At 35.5% G+C, this 27,234-nt stretch overlaps 1 protein-coding gene across 1 annotated transcript in view; it reads right to left on the minus strand.

Annotated features, from left to right (window-relative positions):
• Window positions 1-20,135, minus strand: part of LOC129729841 (neural/ectodermal development factor IMP-L2) — a 40,232-nt gene extending 20,097 nt beyond the window's left edge. Inside the window, exon 1 of the mRNA XM_055688686.1 lies at window positions 19,866-20,135. The gene's annotated coding sequence lies outside the window, so the exon portion shown is untranslated. The remainder of the gene's footprint in view (window positions 1-19,865) is intronic.
• Window positions 20,136-27,234: the final 7,099 nt, after the last annotated feature.

A 27,234-nucleotide genomic window follows, 5' to 3' on the forward strand; every position in this document is an offset into this window, starting at 1 on the left:
GATTCTCATTTCGCGTGCTGATTCTTGCTAGGGATGTATAAGCCTACTGTATTGGAACTTATTGGCCTTTATGGGGAGGCGCTTATATCACTTCACCCCACATTTCTTTGCATGATCAATGGATGTCGCTGTACTGTAACACTACAAACACTAGAGAGGAAACCCAAAACACGCGATTTCTGTTATTGCAGAAAAAATAACAAATTGAATAAATTGACAGTTTAACCTGAAGTCCTGAATTTAAATTTCTGTTAATTTGGTGTAGACTTCGCGGTCAACTGTTCAGTGTACTGAACAATTGCGGGGCTAGCCCCGCACAGACACAGACACTAAGAGTCTCTCCCAAGCCTAGACTCGAACCTACAATGACTGGCTTGTTAAGCCAGCTGAAAATTATAAGGTGAAGATTGAAAATAAGACTCAATTTTATCGTTTTACAAAGTAAATGATGATCATTCCTCCGTTTATGATCTACTACTGTGCGGATGGTGTGTAACATCACGAAGCACTCATCATCATATCGCTCGTTTTGGATCATAATTATGTACTTGTCCATTGTTGTTTCCATGTTGTTCGATTTTTTGAAGCTAAGTCTTTCCCGCATTTTGTAACCACTCTAGTAAAAAAATAAATGAACCAGCCTAATAAAGATTGAGTTTGAGATACCTAGTAAACATTAAAATAATTTACATCTGGTTTGGAACGAGCTGTGGGTCATTTTAGAAACCCGTTTTAAAATATTCCATTTTAAAACATTTGGCATCGAAAAATTTCTTTCGATTTTCCCAATTTCCTGTGTTCCCCCCTTGGTAGTTTTTCAAAGGTCGAAAAATCACAACTTTGAGCGTTTTGAGGCACCCCTAAATCATGTCCGATTGAGCTGAAATTTTGCACAGATCATTTTTTTGGGCCAATGAACAAAATGTACATGGTCGGTTTCAGAAATTTGACATGACCCTTTTCGCTGACATCCTAATGTTTTTCGTAGGTGTGTGCGTATGTTCATGTGTGTAGGTACGATTTGCTATTTTAGGTTGTAAATACATGTGCTGTTCGTGAAAAATAAATACTGCTGCTATTATTGGGCTGCCATTTGTTTTGCCTTTCTCCTAGAAAGGTATAGCAATCATTGGCAAAACCGAAGGTATAAAAGTGCTCCAAAGGACCGAATGGCATATATCACTCGACTCGGTTTGACGGGCTGAGCATTTTCTGTATGTGTGTGTGTATGTGCAACTTTTCAATCTCACTTGATTTTCTCAGAAATGGCTGGACCGATTTTCATAAAATTATTCTCAAATGAAATGTCTAGTCCATAAAACCCTATTAAATTTTATTATAATCGGATTTTTGATGCAGAAATGTAAATGTTCCCACTCCGGGTTCCTACTGAGCATCCGGATCGTTCCGGTTGTGGCCAACGCAGTCTGTATTCAAAAATATGTCTTTTGGATGATTCATGATGAGAAATCCCGAAGATAGAGGTGTCGCACGCTATATTTTGATGCAGAAATGTAAATTCTACTACTACGGGTTCCTTCGGGGCATCCAGGTGATTCCGGAAGTGGCCAATACAGCCTATGTTCAGAAATTGAAAGATTCGTGGTGAAAAATCATGAAGATAAAGGTGTCACACGCTATATTTGATGCAAAAATGTAAATGTCCCCATTCTGGATCCCTTCGGGGCATCTAGGTTCTTCCGGAAGTGGCCAATGAAGCCTATATTTAAAAATATGTCCTGGTGAAAAATCCTGAAGATAGAGGTGTCACACGCTATATTTGGTGCAAAAACGTAAATGTCCCCTACTGAAGGTTCCTCTGCCCGGGCAGGAGAGCATAACAAAATCATAACTCATCAATAACATATTTAGCTATGAGAGCCTATCGTGTCATTCGAAAGATATTTACGTTTCATACATGGATATGAAAATATCATAAAACTTTGATATCATATCTCGCTATGCCTTTAATAAGATATTTGAGTTGCTTTTAAAATATCTCATTGAAAGTAAGTTTTTAAGTGTAAATTGTTCGTTATTGATTATTTATAATATATTCAGTTTGCATTTAGTGTTCAATAACTTGAAAATATTTAAGTCGGTCGTTTTTGGGATTTTTAATGCAAATTATTGGTTTGTTATTAAAATATCAAGCTTTGCTATTCATACAGTCTTGGAGGAACAATATTTTGGTATTATTTTTTGATATTTCACCAACTATGTAAACCACATTAAGATCACAATGAGGTGTATTTCCAATATCTGGTTGTGATATTATGATGATATTTTCTCCTGCTCGGGTGAGGACTTCTGGATGAAAAATAGTCATTTGTCGATGAGTTCTTAGCCGATTCCGGATCTTGATGAACCATTCGCTTCAGAAATGTTTTTGTCATCTATGCCAATGATGCAAATAAATATTTTTATCAGGTAACCTATTACCAAATCCATCCAAAAATTTGCAGGTTTGATATGCCTACCGGAACTCAGGAATATTTCCTACATTCGGTAACCTAGGCCAAAATCAGAAAATGAACCTTCAAAAGTTTTCCAGTTTAATGGTGTTCGAATTATTAAAATCGAATAACATTTGGCAAAGCTACAGCATTTCAAATTTCTTCAAAATTTTGCCTATCCTACTTATTTTTGCTATCCTCTGTATGTTCATATGTGTTTGAATGTTATGTTTTAAATGTTCGGTATAGTATCACTGGTGGCTACCAAAAATTTGTGATAAATAAATCCAGCAAATATTACCAAGGTATATTTTTTTTGAAAATTAGAGTGTTCGTGTAAATCTATTTGAACAGATAATAAGTTTGAATGAGAAAGGCTGGGTCTCACTGCTAGGTGGATTAATTTGGGTTTTTGGATTTAAGTGTGTGCTTAAGGAGTTACACAAAAAATAAAGTTTTTATGGGAAAGGCCAGCTCACACCGCTGAGTGGATTAACTCTTGTTTTTTCAAGCTCACATGTATATGGACCTTCACATAGAGTGATCCTTATTTTAACATAACTAGCATATCCTCAGTTCTTTGAAATTTCAAATATTTTTGAGAGCTCATTTGACTGCAATGCTCAGCTCACTGAAAAATTTTCAACGTTATAACTATTTTAATTCCCTTTTTATTTCATCGTTTTCAACTCCTGGAAGCTGTTGTAAATGTAAATGTTTTAATCAAAATTACAACATTGCATTGCTTGCCGATATAGGCTGACCAGACGTACCGTTTTGAACGGGACATTACCATTTTTCGGCTATTTTCAACCGTCCCGTCTTTTTGTCATTTTGTACCGTTTTCGGAGACTCCTTGAAAAATTCTTAAATAGAGCTTTGCATTGAAATTTTCCTAAGCGGAAAATAAGTTTCCAAGCGGCCAGGGTTTTTTTTTAATATTACTGAGTACCTTTTGTGCCTTTTTTTATAGTACCGGACATCCCGTATCGTGAACTGACGAAAAAGTCGCTATTGAAAGTTGAGACCATGATAATTGTCAGTCAAAATCTCGTCATCTATGTGAAAAATTTTAGGAACTTATTGCAAAAAATTACACTCTTCTACGCTAAATTTCATCAACGCTTAGTATCGTACAGAATCGGGTAGGTTCATCAAAGCAATTTGCATGCTTTAGTTGGTAAAATTTTTCAAAAATCAATTTTATCATGTGTCCTGTTTTTCGAACTCATATGTCCCGTTTTTATTCCGAGAAAATCTGGTCAGCCTATGCCGATACCAAAATTATATAACCAAACACTATACATATAGCATTACTAAAGTTGAGGTTGAGTATATTTGTTGGTATTTGTCACCGCCCAAATTGAACAAACTCCTGAATGTCGGCCGGATGCGAAGAAAATGATACCCGGCGTCTACATTTCTCATGTCATGTCCGTAAACAAATTCCATCTACACGTAATTTGCGCATGTATCGTCATCAATAGCTCCGTTATCTTTTGGGACGCCAATGAGGCAAAATTTAGCTGCTGGAATGTTTGATATTAATTGCAAAATCATGCAACCGCGTGTGAGTGAGTAATGTCACGTAAGAATGCCCCAGTTCAGGGAAAAAACGTGTGACACGTGAGAATACCAGTCTAGTAGCACGATGTTGCGCCTTTCCTGAGAGTCAACGAAAGTCGGTGCCAATGTTGCATCAGATTTCGTATAGTATTCGTAGACAGCATTGCATCGTGTCAGTAGCAGTCGAAAGGTGAACCAGCATGATTTTACGCTCGCTCTACTAATAACTGTGCTGAGTTAAAACTATGAATCGTTTGTTTCAGGAACGTTGTCATGGTGTATTGGAGTGTCACGGTTTATGAATGAGTGACGACAGCTGTATATCATAAAGGTTACTATTTTGGGTTTTAAAAAACAGCGGAAATGTGTACGTGTTGTGATACCGCCGGGTTTTACTGCACTCATCAATCAATACACACAAAATATTGTAACGTTGTAGGATCTTTTTTGGATCCATTATAATTATTCAAGTGAAGTAGGGGTTTAATCATATTTCATCCATCTAATCTCTGATAGTATTAATTGTAGGAGGTTATGAGATTGAAGTAATAAAATATCAATTCAGACGAAAGAGAGGAATCCGCGAATGCATTGCCTTCGTAGAACGGTGTATCACAATCCAATTGACAATATATCGTATGACTCTTTCAAACTGGTAATTGACCCTTTGCACCAGTGCACAGTGGTTTAAAAGTCGATTTTGACGCGCTAAATTGATAACTCCACGTACGTTGGATATACAATTATGACGTCTTCAGCAAAAATGGTGGGTAAGACCTCCTGCATCTTTTGGTGCTATGAGATTTGTGATTAATCTCCCCAAAAGTGAGATGAAAAATTTATTTTTTTGCTCCATCGAGATACAGAGTTGGTGTCTTCGGTAAAGTTATAGGTATAACCAATACGACCAACTTTGCCGAAGACAAAAATTCGTATCTGCTACTCAAATTGACTTAGAAAGTTTTTATTAAAAATAGACATGTCAAAACACATTTTTCAATGAAACATATTTTTTTCTATTTTCTAGGCCTTCACTATGTTCTACAAAGTTGTTAGTAGCATAAATGTACACAACTGTCTGGAAGGTACTTTATTCGTATTGTTTGAAAAACTATGAGTTATGGGCTATTTTTTATTTTTTTTTCGCCATACTTCAAATCACTGTATCTTTCTTAGGGGCAGATAGATGCAGATTCAGTAGTAAGCATATGAAAGTATAACAATAGAACTTTCAAACGCTGGTGGTTTCGCTAGTCCACGACTTTCTGCTGATGAGTTGTGTTCATAACAAAAAACACGTTTTTACCCTCTTTAATGATTTAATCAGGTAAAATACTAATATTGTAAACCAAGATACCACGTAATAAGTTCGTATCTATGGTGACCATCCTTCCAAGCGTGGTTAAAGTATTTCAGAACATGTAAATTGCATATGCTTGTTTTTGGTTCACCTCGAAGGTTCTCAATTAAAAACAATGAACATAATACTAAGTTGATATCTGTAGAACAAGCAAAGAACGGAAATTGCAAGCAGGATAATAGCAAATATAAAACCACTATCATCAATTACAATTTGTTGAATTTTGTTTGGTGGTATTTTTTTTTTAATACTATTGCATTCCGTAGTAACTATTAATTATTATTGTCGACCACCATGCAGTTGTCGGTTTCGACACATTCGAACTAGCAGCATCATAACATTATCAAGTAATAGTTTCTCGTGATTTTTGGCCATCCGCGAATGGACGTTATTACGGGGTCTGATGAAGCAAGCAGCCAGTTTATCCAATAGCTTTACACTTTCGTAAGGTAAATTCATGTACCTTTCCTAATTCTTGTTCGTTACTTCCTGAGCCTCTTCTAAAAGCTGGCGGAGTGAAACATTGAAATGGATGATTACGGCCATCCCATGCATTAATACATAGTGGGCGCTTGTTGGTAGATTATATCGCGGGTACAAACATACCAGCAGATGCTCAGTTGCACAACAGTAAATATGTGTTTCCGAAGAGGCTCAGAATATGTTAGAGAAGTGGTTCCCAATCTTTTTGGGTCCGCGGGCCCTGTTACAAAACACAAAAAGCTCCGCGGCCGCCTTTGGGGGGCGAGCACAGAGAGCATTGCGGCCCCCAAAAAGAATTTAAGATACAAAATTGCAATACGAGGCTGCGTTTTTCAGTCTCATATTGTCCTGCAAGTCTAATTTGTTTCATGTCTTAGTCCTAATAGGCAGAATAATTGAAAATCCGCTTTCCCAAAGACACCTAGAAAGAAAATTTGAATGCCTATCAAATTTACCAACAATTTCGCAGCCCCCTGGATGAGCCTCGCGACTCCCTTGCCGGCCGTGGACCCCGGTTGGGAACCACTGTGTTAGAGGTTAATGGTAACTTTGCTTGTTCTACAGTTATCAACTTAGTGTTATAATAGCACTTTCATTGTTTTTGATTAAGAACCTTCAATGTGAACCAAAAACAAGCATATGCAATTTACATGTTCTGAAATACTTGAACCACGCTTGGTAGGATGGTCACCATAGATACGAACTTATTACGTGGTATCTTGGTTTACAATATTAGTATTTTACCTGGTTAAATCATTAAAGAGGGTAATGAACACAACTCATCAGCAGAAAGTCGTGGACTAGCGAAACCACCAGCGTTTGAAAGTTCTATTGTTATACTTTCATATGCTTACTACCGAATCTGCATCTATATGCCCCTAAGAAAGATACAGTGATTTGAAATATGGCGAAAAAAAAAATAAAAAATAGCCCATAACTCATAGTTTTTCAAACAATACGAATATAGTACCTTCCAGACAGTTGTGTATATTGATGCTACTAACAACTTTGTAGAACATAGTGAAGGCCTAGAAAATAGAAAAAAATATGTTTCATTGAAAAATGTGTTTTGACATGTCTATTTTCAATAAAAACTCTCTAAGTCAATTTGAGTAGCAGATAAGAATTTTTTGTCTTCGGCAAAGTTGGTCGTATTGGTTATACCTATAACTTTACCGAAGACACCAACTCTGTATCTCGATGGAGCAAAAAAATAAATTTTTCATCTCACTTTTGGGGAGATTAATCACAAATCTCATAGCACTAAAAGATGCAGGAGGTCTTACCCACCATTTTTGCTGAAGACGTCATAATTGTATATCCAACGTACGTGGAGTTATCAATTTAGCGCGTCAAAATCGACTTTTAAACCACTGTGCAGTGTGGGCGTCCGATTGTACGCAAATTGACCGTCAATACATTATATCAATAAGCGCGTCGCAAGTTAAAAGAAATATATACATATGGCAGTTATAGTGTACATAGTAATCAAGATTGATTAATTGATCTCAGCCACGATCAATTTAACATGACGCAATACCTACGGCAGATCGATATCAGAATCAGTATCAGTGGAACCGTGATCAGTACAAGATCAGTGTCACGTACACAGTTTGCTGAGACTATGTATAAAACATCAAAGGGAAAGGGAAAGTTTCATTTACTCAACGTTTCATGGAAAAATTTTTAATTACAATATGATTAAGTCATTTCATGGTCAAATACAAGAGAATTCTCTAATTGAGGGAATTTTTCTCTGAACCTTAATTAACATGTACATGAATAAGGGATTCCCATGAGAAAAAGTACCATACAGCAGCAGAAATAAATATGCACTGAGATGTCATGACTGAATAGTTTCAATTTACCATATGAGACGTCCATTACTAAATAGTTCACACATGTTGAAAATCATGCCTGAGTCGATCCAAAGCCAAGGGGAGCTGGCAACGTTTAGGTCAATTTTCAAAACCTATTGTAATATGTATGCTTTTGTAATATGTATGCTTTTGAAACAATTCAATGTTGTAATAACATCAATGTCATCAATAAGTACTGTATAACAAATTTGCATACTCTCACAAGGTGAAGAAAACTGAAAATTGTAATTGAGGGCATAGCCAAAACATGTTCGTCTTATTTCCATTCAGTCGTTTCACACTGGATAGTGCAGCAGTTTGTAATGATTTACAATAATATGATAAAGTAGTAATTTAAAGTGAGTGTTTTTTTATTTGTTTAACCACTTCTTAAGGTGGTTCAAAGTACCTCCGTTACCCTATAATTTACCACGTTTCATTTGCTGCTGAGTTAATTATATTTTCGGAGCATTCAACATGTGTCGTCACTCAGTTCAACTGACTTGTTATTGCATCCAAATTATTTCATTCCAGCCTAAACTAGTAAGCCCAAATTGATCAAAGCGGATATTTAAAACAGAGAAACAGATTTTTTTTGCTGCTTCATTTAGTCGAAGAATGGCGCTATTACCTAACGAATAATATTTAATTTTGATTCATTCCAAAGAATCATCTCTGTGGCCGAACAAATATTTGATTCGTATGTGAGGAGTCATACACACATTACGTAATGCATGAAAGGTTGGAAGGGGGTTCAGTTTGCGTTACTTATTGTTTGATATGGAAAGGGGAGGGTGGGGGGCTTTATTGAGACATTTACATAACTGTGATATTCTCTCAAAATTAAAAATCTTAAGCCCATTAAACGTTTTTTATAGTTACATAGGGGGAGGGGGTCTGAAATCAAGATTTTAGTGCTACGTAATTTGTATACGACTTCTAACATACATTTACCTTCTGATATATGCTAGCAAATATAGCACAGAAGTGAATTCAAAATTTACCTAAATAAACACCATAATGTCAAATTGAGCGTAGAGTTGGCGTTAGACACGAATTAAAAGCTTTGGCGCTTAATTCCCTACTCGGGACATGGACATAATATTTACATCAAAAATATTCTACCGGTAATAAAGTCATTAGTAATTATTTGTTTTAGGTCGGAATGTGAGCTTCAATCACCGATGTTTTTGTTTTTAAACTTTTGGTTTGGTTTTTGTGTACTTTTGTGTACGCAAGTACATTGATTAGGTCAATCATTAAGTTCACCAATCCTACACCAAGTCATTAGTAAACAGATGTCAAAAAATTACTGGTAAACCTTTTGTTATTGTAATGATTTTTGTTGACCAAAACACGACAAAAACTCGATTATATGCCATAACTGAGATTAATTCGTTATCCAAACTTCAATCCTTCCAATTTCCGTTCAATGCTGATGTGGTTTTGCACCATCCAGCTTTTGTGTGTACATACTGGACACCAAGTTAAAGGTTTCCTAATGTTTATCAGAACGAAGTATTTAAGATTACACTGGAAAACATAGGTTTTACCCTAGAGCTCAAAACTGAAAAAAAAAAGAAAGATCATGGTTTTTAAACATTCCTGTGAATTTTAGTGCCCCTAGCAAAGTTATCTTTTTCAGAGACTTAAATGGGTTTTCACGTAAGCAAACGTAGAAGCGACGGATTCGGCGAGCAACTAATTACTTTGCGATCTTTTGGCGCACTACTGCATTTACAAGGGGCACGAAAATTCACAGGAATGGTGACTAAGCTATTTTTAGGGTAACTTTTTTTAAGTTGAGAGCCGTTTTTCTCGCTTTTGTCAACTAGTGTCATTCAGTATTCTAAAAGCAACGATAACCATTATTGTTGAAAAAGAAGTGTTCCTAAAATTCAGAAAAGTTGCCCTAAAAGATTATAGCTTTTTACCCATTCCTGTGTGTTTTGGTGCCCCTAGTGTATGATGAAGTGCGTCAAAATGGGGCAGAGTAATTCAGATTTTTCACAGTTTTTAAATGCCGGTCTCAAAATTTAGATAGGTGGTTATAAACTTGTGCGAAAACGCGTTTTACTAACTAAGTTCAAGATGGCGGCGAATTAAAGATGGCGGTCAAAGTTTTGAACGGTTTATATGAAAGTCCTGGATGTTTCCGTCATAATGACATGCTGTTTGTAGAGGGTTTTGGAGCAGAACTTTGAGATATAGATCGATAAAAATATTAAATTCTCATTGTTCTAAAAACTTGTTGACACCTGGGCAAAAATTGGCTCCACCAACAGGAACTTGTTTAGGTGCAGTGGCCTTGTTTCAGCGAGAATTGTTCAAATAAGACTTAAAGGTAAATATATAATAAGAAAAGGCAATGTCAAGAAATTACAAATATGTGGAATAACAAGATGGGCATCAACCAGGAGGATTCACCTGGTATTCAAAGAACCACAAGAACAACGTTGAAAACTCAGCCCAGACTATAAACAAGCACTCGCTAGCCTACTATTTAAGGAGAATTGCAAATTAGTTTATGCGATAAAGTTAGCTTTCCTCACTGCACCTAGCGGTACCTGTTTTACTCTTAGTCAAGTACTTTTTTTCTTCATCTAAGAGTCAAGTAGTTAACGTTAAAACGATTATTCGCACTCAATATAGTATATAATGAAAACTTCAATTCGAGTTACACTGTAAGCACCTGTTGCAGTGAGCACAAAATTGATAAAGGTATATAAACGACTGTAAAAGCTTATTTGATAGTGCACAAGAATTATAATATTCTATCTCTTAAAATCCAAGTTTTTTAAAATATATTTTTGGAAAGAAAATACACTTATGTTTAAAAAAATAGGTATTGTGGTGACTGCGAAAGTTTTTTGCATATCATGTTATGTTACGAAACACGTAATCCTGTGTGCTCATCGTGCCCCTGATCCCTCTATGTCAGTCCCTTCAAAAATATATTGTACATTTATGAACTCATTATCAAACGTGTCGATATTGCGGTTTGTGCAAATGACACATATAATGCCATCTCTAATCAAAATTACGTCAGAAGAATACCATTCACACTTTCAATCAATCGGTTATCGGCCTGAAGCCCCTGCTTAGACTTTGCTTGATTCCAAACAGCTTTGACTTGATGCTACGATCGAATTTGAAGCCCATCAGCATTAACATGGCTCACTGAGCTTTGCTGCGCATCATAGAATAAGACGCAGTAGCCGTAAATATACCAGCGCTTTTATGGAGAGTGATAAGAGGGCGCTCGGTTTGATTAAATTTATGGCTTCAGCAATCGTCAGCCTTGAAGTTGCCTCCCGCCTCCGGTCGGTCGCCAGCAAGGAGTGAATGCTCATTATCTCCATCCGTCATTTGACGGGTGATCCATTAACTGACTATTGACATATAAATCATTGATAGATGATGGACCAGTACGGTACTTGCGATGTTTCGATAATCTTATTGATAAGAGAGATCTGCAAAAAATGAGATTTTTGATGCGAAGAGCGCAGAATCTTGCCATTTCGAATATGGCGAAATACCTCAAACGAAAAGTTTTCGTTAAAAAGTCAAACCGATCAATTTTTTATTCCTTAAGCATAGGCTACGCTCATGTTATCTTTGTCACTTTCCGTCTCCGATATATTATCTTTATTGATAAATATGAAACAATGTATCAATTAATACACTAGCTGCGGGTCTAAAAATAAATAACAATTGAGAAATTATTCTGGTACTTTTGCATTTTTCATACTAAACTAAAAGATCGGACCCTACTTCAGAAAAAAACTTATGTTTGTAGTCTCTGAGGACGGTGTACCTGTTAATTTTTGCATACCATTTCGTCAGACTTGAAAAAGCCATTCTTTAATAGCTTTTCGAAAAATACTGTTAAGGTGAAACTGGACGGCGAATTTTACTCATACAATTTTGAGGTTAGGTTTCTTTTCACTTGGCGATTTTGGGCGTAAAAATCTCAACTTCCACCTGGTGCATAGCTTTCAAAATTTCCACTCTATGCATGCATCAGCGGTGCAAACAAACGATCGAAATTTCACACACGTAATTTTAAGGAGTTATATACCTTTTTAGTTTTCAAAAAATCGAAAAAAATGTATTGCAATATCTTAAAGTACGCCTTCTTGAGAACATTTTCACAAATTTTCATAGAGATCTGAACAATAGGGAGAAAGTTAGGGCGATTTGAAGCGCGCCACGTCACGGCCGCACAAGCTAAACTTTGAACTTTAAACTCGTTTATCTCGGAATAGTGTTTCTCAAAAAATGACTTTACGATTGCGGTAAAACTACTGAACCGATTTTCCTCATCTTTTTTTTTAATATTCGTCAATAAATTCCTCGATAGTTGAACGATCGTTTTTTGATGAACGAAGTTTAACTTTGCCAGAAAAAAAATTATTCAACTTTTAGCGCTCAAAACATGTTTTTGCCTTTGCCTTCCTTTGCCTTTTGCCTTTCTCCTAGAAAGGTATAGCAATCACTGGAAAAACCAAAGGTATAAAAGTGGTCCCAACGGCCGAATGTCATATACCACTCGACCCCTTTCGACGAACTGAGCATTTTCTGTATGTATGTATGTATGTGTGTATGTGTGTGTGTGTGTATGTGCAACTTTTTTTTCTCACTCACTTTTCTCAGAGATGGCTGGACCGATTTTCATAAAATAAATTGCAAATAAAAGGTCTAGTTGCGCCATAGATTGCTATTGAATTTCATTGTAATCGGATTTTTAGTTTAGAGGTTATGTATCAAAATGTAAAAATCACGAAACATCAATATCTCAGGAACCACTCAACCGATTTCAGTAAAACTAGTTTCAAATGATAGGGCTATATCCAGAACCCTTAACTTTTAAATTTCGTTATGATTGAACATATGGTTCAAAAGTTATGCAAAGAAAAGTTATCCTGAGGTTGTTTAAACTCACTCATTTTTCTCAGAGATGGCTGAACCGATTTTCACAGAATTAGTGTCAAATGAAAGGTCTAGTTGCCCCATAGGTTGCTATTGAATTTCATTGCAATCGGATAGTAACTTTGTTCGTTGTTCATAAAAATGTGAAATCACATAATGAAAGTAAACATATTGACTTTCTCCTAACGATCACTGGCTAATTAAAAGGTAGAAAAGTGATCCAAACGGCCGAATGTCATATACTACTCGACTCAGTTCGACGAATCGAGCCTTTTTTTGCATATATGCATGAATCGGTGTATATGTTTGTGTGTGGGTGTATACGTGTGTATGTGCACCTTTTTTCGCACTCACTTTTCTCAAAAATGGTCTGACCAATTCTTTCTATGTTGGTATCAAATGAGGGGTCTATTTGCCGCTAAGGTCGCTATTGAATTGCATTGTAATCAAACTTTTAGTTTTGGCGCTGCGTCAGAATGTGAAAAACGCTCTTATATCTCAGAAGCTATGAACATAGTTGAATTCAAATTAATGGGCTTTTAAACCCTTAAACAATGAATTTCATAATGTTCAAACATGTGGTTTGAAAGTTATAGAAAGAAACGTAACCCGCAAACTGTTTGAAACTATAGCTATAGATCAAAACATGTGGCCTCAACATCATTTAAATTTGATGTTGTACTATTTCAATGTTTGCGGCCTTGCTCGGAATTGAAGTTGAAATTAAAAATCATTTCTATCATTTCACTTTTTGCCTTTCTCCTAGAAAGGTATAGCAATCACTGCAAAAACTAAAGGTATAAAAGTGCTCAAAAGGGCCGAATGTCGTATACCACTCGACTCAGTTCGACGAGCTGCGCATTTTCTGCATGTTTGTGTGTATGTGTGTGTGTGTAACGCTCTCCCAATCTCACTCGATTTTCTCAGAGATGGCTGAACCGATTTCAATGAAATGAATTGCAAATGAAAGGTCTAGTTGCCCTATAAGACCATATTGAATTTTGTTGCAATCTGATTTCTAGTTTAGAGGTTATGTATCAAAATGTAAATATCACGAAACATCGATATCTCAGAAACTACACAACCGATTTGAACAAAAATGGTTTCAAACGAACGGGCTACCTAACCCTTAAGTTTTGAATTCTGTGAAGGTTGAACATGTGGTTCAGAAGTTATTGAAAGAAGCGTGTTCTGGAGACATTCAATCTCACTCATGTTTCTTAGAGATGGCTGGACCGATTTTCATGAAAGCAGTGTCATATGGAAGGTGTTGCCCCATAAGACCCTAATGATTTTTTTTTGCAAACGGATTATATACTTTGCCTGTTATGTTTAAAAATGTGATATCCAGCTATGAAAAGAAACATATTCCGAAGACTACTTGGACTCACTCACTTTTCTCAAGATGGTTGACCCGATTTCCACAGAATTAGTATCAAATGAAAGGTCTAGCTGCCTCATAACACCCTATTGAATGTTGCTGTAATCGGACTGTAACTTCGTCTGTAATGTATCGAAATATGAAAATCACGAAACTTCATTATCCTAGAAACTACACAACCGATTTGAACAATATTGATATCAGATGAACGGGCTAGTTAAGGGTTACCTGATGAATTACGATTGAACACGTGGTTTCATATGTTGGCTGCCCTATACGTTACCTTTTCATTTGATTGTAATCAAACTTTAGCGACCGTTATGTTTAAATTTGTAAAACAACGAAAGTCTATTTTCTCATGTATTACACGACTTATTTGAACGTAATTAGTGTCATACAAACGAGCCATCCCTCAAACTTACAAATAACAAACTTCATAACAATTTGATATGCTGTTCAAAAGTTTTGGAAAGAAAAGAAATTCAAAGACTATTCAACACTATACCTGCTTTGATCAATATGATTTAAATGTGGTATCGTACTATCTGAACGTTCTCGGTATCGCTCGTGATTAAATTGTTCGAAATTAAGAGTCATTTTTTTTATTTCGCTATTTCTTAAGCACTAACATTACGTCAAATTTCATATTTTTTACTTTAATTACAACATCAATATTTTAGAACCCAAAGAGTGAATATACCTTTATTGGATTTGGGCATTCATGTAAATCTATTTTTACAAATAATAAGTTTGAATGAGAAAGGCTGAGTCTGACCGCTAGGTGGATTAATTTAGATTTTTTTCGAGAAAAACGTTTCCGTTTGTACTGAAAACAAAATACTTATGAAAATGATCGTTGAGATACCCGGCACACTTCTAAACTCACGAAATAACAAAAGTTTTTATAATTTCAGTTGATCCGCTGGGTCTCTATCGTAAACACCGCAAACCTCTGCAAAAGTGTATCGGAGAAACGGCCATTACTCCACAAAAAATTGGTGTTTCTCATGAACAAACGTGTTTTTTGTAGTTGATTATTTGAACTTTCAGAAAATTACTACTTTTATGCAATAAAAAGGCGCTACACGCTGAAAAAATTTCCAAATTTTGCTCTTTTTTTCTCGAGCAAAAAGTTATATAACCCCTTAATGATTTTTGAGAAAATTATACGCGCACGGAGTTTCACCTTGAAGCTCGAGTAGACCCGAATGTTTGTCAGCAATTGTTACGTAAACTTTTTAACTGATTAGCGAATTGTTGGCGTCGCTATAACTTTTCCTTTTGATTACTGTGAATTGCTGATAGTATGCATAAAATGTTTCAAATGATATCTCAAAATGATCTGGATCTTTCTTTTCTTGCAAGACAAGTACTTTTCACCGTTTTTTTGCCGTTAACCAACAGGCATTACAAAAACAAGCTCGAACTAATCGAGATTGAAGCTTTGCCGCACTAAAGCTGTCACCCAGTGGTAGTACACTTGAAACTACTGTAACTTCGTTTCTACTTTTTCGATTCAAATATTAATCTAATTTTGTCTAAGAACATTCACGAAACCTTAAAGTATGAACATCGATTTGTGAATTTAGATCCACTTGTACAAAGCACTTAAAAACCATAACTACAGTTTGTTTTCAAGAACTATAAATTTAACCATTAACGCGTCACTTTATTTTTAGCTAACTGTGCCCACCCCTGAAAAGACACACAACATGAACATACAAATTCATGTTTCGTTTCATGACAAAAATAATATACTAACTTGATTGGATAAACAGAGGTAACAAGAATTAGGACTTTAGGAAGTATACCATGCTATTATCAAAGGATGATGATAGTAATTTTATTGTATAATTTTGAATACAAAAAATCGTTTTACTGGTCCAGCAAGTGTTGTGAACTAAAACTTTAATGTATTCTAGTGACTATTGTGTATTGTTGCTTCACTTATAAATCTCTATTTCATAGCATTGCCGGTAGTAAATAACTATGATTTAAAAATAAAACATGCCACTACTTCGACAACAACGAGAGCGTTCATCGAACTATTTACATTTTTTTTGTAGAATCAATCAGCAACAAACACCCGTCGGAATTGTAAATCTAAGACCAGCCTCTGTTAGTCAGCGAAAGGAAATACACAAATAACTGCTAAGCAATTATTGCATCTGCTGAACCCGATGACTTTATTGGGCGGACGCAAACGTCACGAGATAAGTAGAATCACGAGAATTTCAAATGGCCTGACCGTTGGATCCGTGTACACAAACGATTAAACTCACGTGATTCAATATACGGGATGCGATGCGGCTAGGTTTATTATTTGCTGTTTGAGTAGTCAGTTCCACAACACTCTGTAACGATAACTGAAGATGGTTGGCAGCCCTGGTGGTCTTTTATACTACCCGAACTTAGCGTATCATTCAGAAGTATCCTGATATTTTTATTGGACGAACATGCGAATGAGAGTATGACTACCCTACTTAATCTACTGAAGTTTCTACTGTTGCAGTTGGTAACACTGTCTTCCATGGGTGATAACATGGAAACAGCTCTAATCCTGCCGGTCTGTGATGGGTTTAAATGGTTTTACTAGAAGACCACACCGCATGTTCATGTCTCGCAGATAAGGGCACTGAACATTATGTTTGACCAGACTTCATGGGATGTAAACATGATAAGCATTGATGCTTTCAATTTTAGATTTTATTAAATATATCATGTAGTCTCACTATGAAATAAGTATGATACTTCAATTGAGTATGATTTGTTCTACGGTACATGAAAACCCAAGCACGTGATCATTGATGATAACGATAGTTTACTTCATAGTGCTGCTTAACTGGGACGACGATCGCAAACTACTCAAGGAGCGGTAAATATTTTCTAGATAGTTTTGTGCATTTATGCAGGATCACTTTACTAAATAATGCTAAATACCATAGCAATTGTTTGCTGTTGTTTTCAAGTTTCAGTATACTTGCTTAATACTAGCTGAAATGTGATTCGTCAATATTTGTGACAGGTGTTTAGCATGAAATTCTAAAGTAGAAGAAAGAGCGCTAAATGACATTAAGCGTTGGTGTTTCGAACGGTTTAAAAAACAACTAGTTTTATTGCAACTTACCACTTATCAGGAAGCGAACATCTAGGCATTTTTATTTAAGAGATATGTTTTGCTGAGAGATAATCATGGGTAATCTTTCATGCAACCACTGAGCTTTCAATGCATGATTTAAATGTATTTTAAACACTATCCTGCAGCCTTAATGTGCAATGCGGAGTCTTGCTTGATCAGCAAGATAGTGAGCGTGTATTTTACCATATATGTAGTGTTCAGCTAACATCTCTAACTATTAACACTGAAACTTGTGACGGATGCTTGCTGATGAGCCTTTTGCCAAAGAAACGTTGTGCACATGCTCGACTTGCTGTGGTTAAATGCACAGCCCTGCTTGAAGTGACCATTATGAACCGGACCATAATTCTGATTTGTCTCCGACGTGATATTCATGGTGTAGGCTTGTATTGTTCTTATCAAGAAAAAAAAAATGAAAAAAATTTTTTTGACTTTCTACAACCGAGGTCGTGGGCCTAAGCGTAAAAAAGGCTTGCAGAACATTGGTAAATTATACAAGAACAATGTCTTGTCAGGATATATTATTATCAATAGTTTCTTTTATTTTTGAAAAGTTGTGTTTTTGAACATTTGCACGGAACGCTCTCTTCCCTACGGCTTCAGAGGGGAGGTGTGCCCAGTATGATGTTTTTGTATCCAGCATTCCCAGCTATCACATAGAGAAACGGAATGGTTAATCTCATCTCAATTATGCGTAAAAAAATATCTAAAGTACTGTTCGAATCAACACCTAGTCTATAATGGCTTAAGCTAGTTTGTACATCCTGTGCTGTGCTGTGAGATGCTCAAGCCTGATGCGAAAACAAAAAAGGACAGCTATTAGGTGATCCAGAAAAAAATGATTAGATAAACCTGTCGTTCGTGAAATTGTAACAAACGTAGTATTGTTTTAGAAGCCCAACCAAATGGATAGAAGAAATAATTTCCGAGCCCAGTCTTACCATATATATTTTGCACACTTTCCACAGAAAATGCCGAGCATATTGCTAAGAACAAATATGTGCACTGATAGCATATAAGCAAGCAAAGTCATTAGGCAAATATTCCACATTAAACGAGCCACTTAAAAATAATCTCGAAAAATTCCGTCATCGTTACGAGCCGTTCAAATTTTATATTACTGTAGAAAAAAATTTAATAGGGTTCAATCATCAAACATACATCACGAATGAACTCAGGGTCAAATTCTTATAAAATAATGGCCACCTATAACAAACTATGCATTTTCGGAGATAACATTACTTTGGGCGTTCGACAGACGATAACACAAGTCGAAGGCTGTGCTATGAGTTGTGAAATAGTGTGATGTTTCGAATCCTATCAGCCTCTTTGATGTGCAACGATTGTTGAAAAAAATTTTTTTATACAAGTACATTGTCTAGAGGAACGATAAAATCTGGTCAAAAAGTTTCTGATTAGAGAGATTAATTTCTTCGAAAATTCATTCTAAGCTAGAAAATTATTATAAGTTGAATAGTATATGCATTAACTCTTAAATACATCAGTGTTATATAAAAAGTCACAATGATCAGCTTTCATCTGTGCTACAGAGGTAAAGAGCTGTAACCGTATGATTCTGATTTTTATAAGACACAAATTATTAAAGTCAGTTCATAGTTAATAAAAAAAAAGAAATATGTTTTGATTGGTTTCATGTATGCAAATCCAAACTACCCCATTGTCATTGAAAACAATTTTCACAAAATTTATTCCTAGGACAGACATTTATCTAAACAATACCGATCTCTCCTTCAAACAAAAGTTTTCCGATTGTCAGTTAACGGTATAATATAACAATAGAACGGTATAAAATTAAAATATTCATAGTTATTTCTTGGATTTCTTCTGATTTTTTTCCTTTTGAGGATCAACGGAAATCCAAATTCCGAATTGGTGATTTTTTATCTTAATTTAATGGATTTGTAATTTTTATATAAAATTTTCAAACAGTTGAAAAGCTGCACACTATTTTACAAGCATCACAAAACCCAACCTAAGTAAACAGCGACTGTCTCAAAATAATCAGAATTTCAAATCCATCAAACTTTCTCCATGATTTCACTTATTGTTTCGAAACGACAGCAAATTTCGACAGCAATAGATGTATAGAAGAACTTGCATGACTCCTGCCGTAAGGATAACATAGTCAAACTAAAGCCAACTGTGTCTTACAGACTTTAAATATTTCAAAACGAAATTATTTTTTGCTACATATATTTTCATCAGAAACACAAATAAACTGAAAACCATTTTGATCGCTTTTTGAATAAAAATATTCTTTCTCCCGGTCATAAAATACGAGAATCTCGCTGACTGCAGTCTCTTAGGTTATTCCTCTGAACTGCCTTTGATTTATGCACCAGGTTTTTCGACTTCTCTCAGAAATTATTATTCACGGAATATTTATTTGTAAACACTATCGGCGATGAAGTTTTTTTCTATAATATTTAAGTTGAAAAAAGACGACGTTTTAGTAAACGGAAATGAATTTCCTTTTAACTTTCATTTCGACGACACAAATAATCCTTTTGTAGATGATTGAACTATCCGAATACAGACTATTTTCACTAATTCAAGCATTGACATATTCGTCCTTACAGAGACTAAATAACAATATATTTCTCATTCTAATTTTTTTATTACATTATATCCCACCATTGTAACCCACAGAGGTGAAACAAATTCCTACCTTGTGCAGAAGTGTGTTAGTTGACGGCGGTTTTAGGCACTTGAATAATTATCAGATCAAACTAAACTCGTCCAAACTTACAACTATCCAAAGATTAACTTTTCACGACCGCCAGCGGAACAGACGGCGTTATGTTTACGAAACAGTTTCACTACCACCGCACGTTAGTACACAGTTCGATTGTCCGTCAATACAATCCTTTCCGTTTTCGGTTATACGAGCGTAGATCGGATCGGGCCCAGTTTCGAGTTTCGATTGAAAAGCTCCCGGTCGTGGTGGTTCCTTTTATAATCCTTGTTAAACGAGAGTAATTGATTTCTTGCTGCGTGAATCTTATGTACATATTCGTCGAATACATGCTGTCTCGTTCAATGATGTCAGTTCTCAACGCCTGGCAACAAGTATATCTTCAGCATTGGCATTGCCGAATGCTCTATCGCACATCAGAGTCGTTAATAATACAAATCAAAGGAAATTTTTTTTTCCTTGGTTTTCCATATACAACTGGAACAAAATGTTGTACGATGTACCTACACAGCCGATCAACCAGATCCGACCTGCTGGAGTTGCCTCAGTAATCCAAAATGTTTCTATGCATATGGATGAATTATTCTTCAAATGGCATATGTAATGATTTAGATTGTCAAAACCCTTTTGAAATTTGAATGTTTAGAGGGTATTTTGTACTTTTCTCATTGCAATTGTTTTTAATTTGAATTTTTCATTGCAAAGAAATAAACACATACATGTACAGTATCAAACGAGCGAATCTTCAGTTCGGTAACTACAGAACACTGAGGACTTTCTTAGATCACATAGGTTGAAGATCGTTATTGGAATGACAGGTCGCTACCTTTTACATATTTTAATGATAATCGTCACATGCCTAAATGAAGTGCGGATGGCGGCTGTCGATATACATATTGTTTTATTTTCTGAAGCACCCAGTTTTCGCGTGGCTGACCGGAATACTTGTAAGATTTTATTAAAAAGCGTTTAGTACTCGGTGATAGCTTGAAAAAATCGGACTTTCAAGTATTTGTTATAAATAAATGTTTCTTAATAATGACAAGAGATGGAGAAAGATTGTCAATAGACGACCTCTAGAGAATTGTCTGAACTCGAACATGAAACATTTTTAGCGCTTAACAATGAACAGTTTTCATTAAAGAATAAACTTTTTTTTCTCAAAAGTGTCCAATTTGATTTGTTTTGAAGAATTTTAGGCAACTCAAGTTTCTTTCCAAAAAAAAAAACGATCACTCTTTTGTTTCTAGCATGATTTTTTTTCAGTGTAGGATTTCAAACTCAAACAATTCATTGGAAGTCTAATCTCTAATCTCTAATCTCTATTATATCTATTGACAATTTTTCTCTAGCTCTTCTTAAAATTCAAATATATCCATTTAAAAAATTATTAGAAAGTTATAATCACAGACAAACAGACGTGCCTCTTCGAAGAAAAATCCTGAAAAATCTTCGTCCTCATTCGAAAGTGTATAACTCATGCGCCATCATGTGAGCTTATTGCCTACTAACTTATCTTCGTTAAACGGTTTTTATCTTTGCTAATGAGTGTGGACGCTTGCTTCTGTCGACACCAGCGGCATTATTTCCCACTAAGCAAAATTCCAAAATACACTAAGGTCGCTTTTTACGCGGTTTTTTTTACGCGGATTCCGGAATTTACGCGGTTTTTTGTACGCGGATTCCGGAATTTACGCGGGTTTTTTACACGGATTCCGGAATTTACGCGGTATTTTTTTTGCGCGGATTTCGGTTTCGCTTCACTCGGAATGCCGAATTAACGCTGTTTTTTTTTTACGCGGATTCCGGAATTTACGCGTTTTTTTACGCGAAACGTATCCCCCGCGTAATGAAATCCTCATCGAGTGGCACGTCTGTTTGTCTGTGTTATAATCTTCAATTTTTTCCAGTTGGAGCCTTAGGCCCAACATATATCTAATAGGGCTGGGACTATTCGGATCAAAATATCCGGATATCCGACCTCGGATATCCGACAAATATCCAAATTCCGGACCAACCGGATATTATCCGACAGGATATCCGGATTTTCGGATAGTCGGATATCCGGATATCTGGATATTGTATCCGAACATAGTTTAATGAGAATTATGTAAATAATTACTTACGAGGGAATGGGGGATTGTGGAAAAAGCCATTTTTCGCGTTACATTTCATTCGAACGGGCCTAGAAGACAGAAAAAAAATCCGGATATCCGGATAGTATTTATCCGGATCACATTGTTTTGAATAATTAGCAATTGAAGTTTGACCACCCATAAACTAATCGTGTTTGAACATATCATTAATTCAATGCTAACACGTAATGAACAGGGTTTAATGAATGTCCTGTTATCATAAATACACGAAAAATAGCAATAATTGATAAAATATAATATTTTTCTCACTAGTCAAACGTAATACATAGATATCAACGCAGCTTTAACCTTTAGTTCAATCTGTATCAAAAATTATACAGCTGATAGACAAGCAAAGCTTTATTTCTGTTGTTCTAGTTCCTGGTGCCAAAGCGCACCAAGTGGTAAGTGTTAAGATAGTATCAATATGAAATACTCTGGTACTTTGAGGCGAGTATTGTCTAATTTTATTGATTTAACGTATATTATCCCAATCCTGACGTTTGTTACAAGAAAAAAATTAATTTTATTTCAAAAATATCAAATGAAAATAAAATGCACTTGGTTCGGTCTGGCTCAACAAGATCTTGAAAAAAAGTGATGTGCCCATTAAAACGAAGTTCGGCTCTACGAAAACCACCTGGCTGTTTTTTTATCTAATTCTGATGACAGTCGTATTAACGAGCTGTCCGGAGCGGAGAAATCAGTTACTGGTTAAAATAAATCGCAAAGTTTGCGTTTAAATCACAAACAATCACTTTCTTTAGATGCCATGTCTGTGTTTACGGTTCACTCTGGTCGAACGCAATTTCGTTCTTTTCACAAAGTGCTACAGAGATTTTTTATTATAACACGCCTATGAACTGTTCAAATGATTTCATTCTTTAATGGAACATAGATTATCAGTTTGCACATCCACTGGTGCTAATAACTCAATTTTAAAGAAAATGGCGCTTGGCTCGGTCTGGTCGCACGCCGACCATATTTGCTGACATTTTGTTAGAAGCTTCGTTGAGCTCGATCAGCTGTTGGGAAGTTTGCCGAGATAAATTAAGTGTGTCTGTCTGTCTGATCCATATAGGCTTGGAAACTACTGAACCGATCGGCGTGAAATTTTGTATATATTGTTTTAGGGGCCGGGAAAGGTGACTAAGATAGTTCGAGGCCCCTCCCTCTTATGGAAGGGAGGGGTCCCATACAAATGAAATACAAATTGCTGCACATCTCGAAAACTAACCAAGCAAATGGAGCCAAATTTGGCATGTGGATGTTTTTAGGAGTAACACCTTCCATTTGACACTGAGCGGTTTTTCAGGTAGCCCGTTCATTTGAAACCAATTTTGTTCAAATCGGTTGTGTGGTTTTAGAGATAATGATGTTTCATGATTTTTACGTTTTGATACATAACCTCTAAACTTAAAATCCGGTTACAATAAAATTCAATAGGGTCTTATGGGACAACAAGACCTTTCATTTGCTATTAATTTTATGAAAATCGGTCCAGCCATCTCTGAGAAAAGTGAGTGAGAATAAAAATCTAAAATCTAGTAACAAATATGTCCGTGTTGGTTCGACACCTGGAAGAGAGGGGTTCCATACAAATGAAACACGAATTTCTGCACATCTCCTGAACTAACCAAGTAAATGGAACCAAATTTGGCAGGTGGATATTTTTACGGGTAACAAATATATCCATAATGGTTTGGGTGTCAAACTCCTCTTCTATAAGGGAGAGGTCCCATACAAATTAAACACAAATTTCGCACAGCTCGAGAACCAATCAACCAAATACAACCATATTTGGCATGTGAATGTTTTTCGAGGTAACAAATATGTCCAGAATGGTTTGGTGCCCCTTCCTCTTCTGTGAGGGAGGGGTTCCCAACAAATTAAACACGAATTTCTGCACATCTCGAGAATCAATCGAACAAATGAAACCTAATTTGATATGTTGAGGTTTTTGATAGGGTTTGCAATATTCCCGGGAATTGATGTCCCGGGAAACGGGAATGGAAAATCTCATTTCCCGGGAATTCCTTCTCAGAAAAAAAGCGATTTCAGTTAGAGTTCATTAATGAAAGGTATCAAACAATCGTTTCCAATTTCATTATCAATTCGCATGAAAAACGAATAAAAACACAAAACTTATTCAAGTTCACTCCAGAAGTTCATGATCGGTTTTTGTCGCAAATGTTAGCTGAAGAGTAGGTTTCAGGGTTTTTATGTCGTCGAACATTCGCTTCAGATCCGCTGACAATTTTTCGTCAAGCCCAAATAATGTGATTTCCTTCTGTAAAACTTTGCTTAATTTCGCTGAATCACCACTGGTGTTTGATTTTTAAAATACTTCTAAATCACCGATTCCAGCTCTTGCTACATTTCATCAGAAACTGAAGTATCCAATACTTTTGGTTTGTTGAAGACAAAGCTGAGTGTTAGGCAGGCAAGTTTTAGAGCATTTGAATTCCAACGTAATTTATGTGAAATCGCGGCCACAACCCAAGTTACCCTAACTGAGTTTTATTATTTCATTTATTTCTGGTCGCATTGATTTACGGGTTTCAATTATTTTTTATCAATTTACAGGTTTTAAAATTTTTGACAATAAGTAAAGAAAAAAATCAAGCAACTATCTTTTAGTAGTGAACTAACTACCAAAAAGACATTAGACGAAGTCAATATTTGCTTAAATTATTGTTTACTGAATTATACAGAATATATATTTTCGACAAATATTTTAAGCAAATAATTTGATATTACACCGCAAGCCAATATTGATTGTCATTTCAAGCAATTATTTGCTTCGTATAATGTACACTTTGAAGCTACTTTACACTTTTACGACGTAAGTTCGCGTTTCGATACGATATTTAATTTCATTGCAATAGTGTATGGAAATTTCTCAAGAAGCTCGGGAATCCCGGGATCCCGGGGATTAATATTTCTATTCCCGGGATCCGGGAATCCCGGGAAAAGGTTATTCTCGGGAAATCGTTCCCGGGATTGCAAACCCTAGTTTTTGAGAGCATAGAAAAATTTTATTGTGGTTCGGCATCCCTCCTTCCTTTGGATGAGAAGGCTCATACAAATGAAACTTAAATTTCTTCATTACTCAAGATATAATCAAGTAAATTGAACCAAATTTGGCATGGTTTTTTGGAGCAAAAATTATTTTCATGGTGGTTCGACACCACTCCCACTGCATAGTGGTCCAATAAGGCAAAAAGTGGAACTTAATTTCATAGCGCCTTTTACCTTCATTCTAGCTTAAAAGTGTCTTCGTAACAATTGTTTGTATGAATGACCCGCATAATTGCAAATTGTCAAAAAGTATGAAAAGTTTAATATACTAAAATTAAAAAAATAATTTTTTTGTGTTAAGAGATAGAAGAACAGTTTGTTCTGCAAAGTTGTAGCAGATTTAAAAATATGAAACTTTGTTGAACAAATGAAAATCCTATCTTATTTCGGTACAAAGTTATAAAGTATATTACATGGAACTTACTTAAAAGTTAGTTTTTTGTACTTAACTTTTGTTAGTTACATTTTACACGAAAGTATTGATCGGAGGAATTGTAAGGGCACACAAAACACACATTTTTGCCAAAGGTCATATATCTCCAGAACTTTTCCTTACAAAGTTATATCATATTTTAGCTTATTTTTTCGTAACTTCAAAAACGAATAGGTTAAAAAGGGGCAAGTGGAATCATGATGTCAATACTTTTCCTTGAAGTTAAGCTGAAGTACTATAAACTCCTTTAGGTTCCATTTGTGCCAATCCACCCATATTAGAGTACGGCGAGTATATGTTACAGTAGGTTTTCATATATCCAAAATACTAACTTTTTTGTGTTGAGAGATAGAGGAATGGTTAATTTGGCAAACTTTCAGAACGTGCAAAAATATGAATCTTTGCTGAACAAACAAAATTCCTATCTTGATTAGGTACATAGTTACAGAGTATTTTCTGTAAAAGTTACTTAAATGTTAATTTTTTGCACTTTACTTTTGTTAGCTACAATTTGAAAGAAAACGTTGTTCTAAAGAATCATTTCGACATACAAAACACACGTTTTTGTTGAAGACCACACATCTCCAGGACTTTTCCTTACAAAGTTATAGCACATTTCAGCATATTTTTTCGATAACGTATAGAACGGAGATTAGGTGGATTGGGACAGATGGAACTTATAACAGTTCTGAGCACTCGAGCTAAACTTCGAGAAAAAGTATTAACATCATGATTCTACTTGCCCCTTTTTACTTTATACGTTCTTAGAGTTATCGAGAAGTAAGCTTAAACATGCTATAGCTTTGTAAGGAAAAGTCCTGGAGATGTGTGGTCTTCAACAAAAACATGTGTTTTGTATGCCCAAATGCTTCTTTAGAACAACGTTTTCTTGTAAAATGTAGCCAACAAAAGTAAAGTGCAAAAAATTAACTTTTAAGTAACTTTCACAGAGCATACTCTGTAACTATGAACCCAATCAAGATAGGAATTTTGTTTGTTCAGCAAAGATTCATATTTTTGCACGTTCTAAAAGTTTGCCAAATTAACCATTCCTCTATCTCTCAACACAAAAAAGTTAGTATTTTGGATATATGAAAACCTACTGTAACATATGCTCGCCGTACTCTAATATGGGTGGATTGGGACAAATGGAACCTAAAGGAATTTATAGTACTTCAGCTTAACTTCAAAGAAAAATATTGACATCATGATTCCACTTGCCCCTTTTTAACGTATACGTTCTTGAAGTTATCGAAAAAATAAGCTAAAATATGATATAACTTTGTAAGGAAAAGTTCTGGAGATATATGACCTTTGGCAAAAATGTGTGTTTTGTGTGCCCTTACATTTCCTCCGAACAATACTTACGTGTAAAATGCAACTAGCAAAAGTTAAGTATAAAAAACTAACTTATAAGTAAGTTCCATGTAATATACTTTATAACTTTGTACCGAAAGAAGATAAAATTTTCATTTGTTCAACAAAGTTTCATATTTTTGAATCTTCTACAACTTTGCTGAACAATCTATTCTTCTATCTCTTAACACAAAAAAGTTATTTTTTTAATTTTAGTATAGTAAACTTTTCACACTTTTTGACAATTTGCAATCATGCAGGTCATTCATACAAACAATTGTAACGAAGACACTTTTAAGCTAGGATGAAGGCAAAAGGCGCTATGGAATTAAGTTCC

This window comes from Wyeomyia smithii, chromosome 3, assembly GCF_029784165.1.
Source record: "Wyeomyia smithii strain HCP4-BCI-WySm-NY-G18 chromosome 3, ASM2978416v1, whole genome shotgun sequence".
Classification (NCBI taxonomy): Eukaryota; Metazoa; Arthropoda; class Insecta; order Diptera; family Culicidae; genus Wyeomyia; species Wyeomyia smithii.